This window comes from Pinus tabuliformis, chromosome 4_2, assembly GCF_031772625.1.
Source record: "Pinus tabuliformis cultivar Carrire ecotype Pingquan chromosome 4_2, CPIR1, whole genome shotgun sequence".
Taxonomy (NCBI): domain Eukaryota; kingdom Viridiplantae; phylum Streptophyta; class Pinopsida; order Pinales; family Pinaceae; genus Pinus; species Pinus tabuliformis.
The window spans coordinates 295,382,359-295,385,687 of record NC_142304.1 but is presented as its reverse complement, the minus strand read 5'-3'; the positions used below and the strand labels follow the sequence as shown (position 1 = coordinate 295,385,687).

The following is a 3,329-nucleotide window of genomic DNA, read 5'->3' as shown; positions in this document are numbered from 1 at the left end:
CAAAATATGTGATAGATTTGTCAAATGGAAAAGAATGTTAAAAGAACCATACAATCCAAAATTTTCATATATACAATGTTAAAATAACTGTACAATCCAAAATTTTCATATGTACAATGTTAAAATAACTGTACAATCCAGAATTTTTATAAATACTTGACAATCCATCTGCCTGGGAGGTAAAAATTCACCAACCCATGGTGCCAATTAATTGAAATGATTTAAACCTATAGCCCTTCAATTTTAATTTAGGTAAGGTTGAAACTTGACATAAACCATATATATTGTCACAAACCCACGTTAATATGCCTAAGTAAAGACAAATAGACAAAAACAAAATAAAACATGAGATAGTCAATTTCTTACCTTTCATTACTTTTTACACCTTAAAGGCACAGGATTTATATTAATAGAATAGTTTTTTATTTAAAAGACATTACTATGCAAATGATTGTGTTACATATGTATGGTATAATCTTTTCGGCATCATACAATTCTTTTGTCATTTACATGTCTGAGCATATAACATTAAAGTCACCTCCCGGTACCATACGACTTAAGGTCAATTAATTATCTGAGTACCTAGCATTAAAGTTCCACTATTATTCGTTTAATTCGACCTTAGGTACATGAATTACACCAACCTCTAACTGTAAGCTTATGGTTTGCCCCTATATTGGCAGAATCGTTGTTCTGGAATTTTCAGAGTGCAGCACAGTTGTATGCCATGCCCTCGGTAAGAGTTCCTCATCCACAGCTCTCCGGAGGGCATACCCATCGGACGGTGGATATGGAAACTCTCCTCCTTATGGCACTCGATTGTAGCTTACCCTTGGTATTCTCCCGATTCTGGTAGGGGTGTTCATCTTCAGTCTAAAGTTTCAAGCTCTTCGAATAGGTAGGGTTTACACTTAACATCTTCCTCTGGCTTCCATAATGGTCTATGTGTTGAATTTTAAGGTTCTGACCCTGTCTACAAGTCTACCAGACTCCTTTCCAAGCTCTTAATTCCAGAAGGTGGTGACTAAATTGCTATTCAAATCCTAGGTACAGTGTTTCACTCTCAATGCATTTTCTTACTCGCTTACTCTGTTACATTCCTTATTCTGATTATGCTTTTTTTCTTGTTTAGGTACTGCTGAAGGGTTTCAACGCCCTTCTAGTTCGGAATGACTGATGGGGTTCAAGTCTGCCATTCGGTATGCCAAGCTTTACAAAACTACATCCATGCTTGGTTGTCGGGTAATGTGTATCGTTCAAGCTATGATACCCCCTTGGTGTTAGAGTTAGAAGAGAGGGATTAATCCATCTGAATCTTCAGTTAAATTTGCATTCCGGCTTGTAATAATTTTAAACTTGTCTTTCTGTAAAGAATGGACTCTCTCTGCATTGGAAACAATTATGCCGGCATAGATGGTTCAGACTAGTCTTTCAAGAGATGCTTCTCTATTTATTTTTGATAAGTTTATGTCTAGTTGGGTCTTTCGGCATCAGCTTACTCTTGGTTTTCCTGAATGTTAAAACATGGGTTTCCCACAGGGATAACCCAAAAATATTATGTTTATGAGGGTGTGTCCCTGCTTTACTAAGACGGAACCCTTGAGTTCATGAACAAACTGTTTTCTTTTATCTAATTGAGTTCGGATTTTGATTGTATAGTTAACTTTGTCATAAAGCATTTCCTCCTATATATTAACAATACTGAGGATTTCAAGGGAGTGTTATGATAAGTCTATCATCTAGTTGACAGATGTTTGATAACTTGCAATTCATATTTATTTTCTGGCTTTAATGGTATAATGGTTACCTGTTATGTGTGATAAGAAATATTTAGGATAGTTCTAGTTTTTCTCTGTATTATAACTGTAACCTAATTCTCTACTCAGAATCTTGTCCGTTCTTGCGATTTTGTTTACATTATAAAAATTCAAGTTGTATAAACTATATGCTCTGTAAGGATTTGTTTCCATTGAAATAGTTACTAATCTTACACTTTTAGTTTTCCTTACTCTCTTTCCCTATAGGAGCTAATTTATGAGTTTGTTTGCTTTCGTGTTTATAAGTTAAATTTCCTGCAATCCTATTTTAAAGGATTTACTTGAACTGTACATCAATTCTCTTCAGCAAATTAGTTAATATTTTCTGTAATTGTATATAATAAATATTTCCGTGAATAAGTCTTTCTTTCAATTCAACACATTAAATCTTTTAGCTATAAAGTAAGCTTTCTACCTACACAACACAAGGATATAATTATCTGAATATTTGTCAAATCTTTGTACGACTGCTTAGTCCCAGACTCTAAATTCACTTCCCGATTTCCTCCCAACCATGAGACCAGCTATTCTAGCCTGAGTCTCCCCTTGAGTTGTCCCTCACATGCATGATGTTTCTTTAAACTATCGATCTTCACATGCTACAACTATCTGGTCCTAACCAAACTTAGCTTCATGAAGCCGAAATAATCTCATCTGACATATTAGCACGGTGTTCTCATTCTTATTTCAACCTTTCTTTGATCTTAGGTATGCAAAACCTCTTGATCCCTTCCTTGAGAATAATTCTTCAAGGAAGTAATTAGGGATAGGTAACCGCCTACCCTAACTACCTGACATGTGAGAAAAATACATGATTGTCATCATTAAGACATTCACTTCCTGCATAGCTTAACCAAAATAAATAAATGTATAAAACTTAAGTGAATTAATAATATCCAATTTGTTTAACAACAATAATTAAATATTTATAATTAATGGGGACATCATAACAAAATTAAAATTGGTCATTTTTTAACATGCCTGTCAATATGACAGTTTTTAAAATTATTAGTCAGTAAAAAATAATGTATATATTTTGAAATAACAAGTATTTGACATCTAAAAAAACATAAAACATGGAAACAAGGTCAAATTTAACCCCAACCATGAGTTTGATTGATTGGGGCAAGCATAAATAGACTCGGAAATTGTGAAAGGGGACAATGAACGCTTAGACTTGGAAAGCTAACAAAACACCTTTATCAAATTAATATATATCCCTATGTTGAGTACTTGTATATTTTTTAACCTTTTATATTTTTATATTAGCGTAATAGTAGGTTTTATTAAAACCAAAAAAAAATTGAGATGATTGAGTCGTTAGTATAATGAGATATTTATTTTATTGATTTAATTTCAAATTTTAAAAGGAATATTTTTAGTCTCTTGTAATAATGTTTAAGGAGCAGGCTCTCTCATTCTTGTAAAGTCATAAGTAATTGATATATCTCGTTTTTGGAGATAATTGAGTGGTTTTTTCCCAAATTATTCCAATTAATTAAAAAAAATGTA

At 32.9% G+C, this 3,329-nt stretch overlaps 1 long non-coding RNA gene across 1 annotated transcript; it reads left to right on the top strand.

The window, feature by feature from the left end:
• Positions 1-533: 533 nt before the first annotated feature.
• On the top strand, positions 534-1,663 carry LOC149169159 (uncharacterized). The gene is made up of 2 exons (XR_016259368.1): positions 534-1,047; positions 1,133-1,663. It is a non-coding gene; the product is annotated as an uncharacterized LOC149169159 (long non-coding RNA).
• The last annotated feature ends 1,666 nt before the right edge of the window (positions 1,664-3,329 follow it).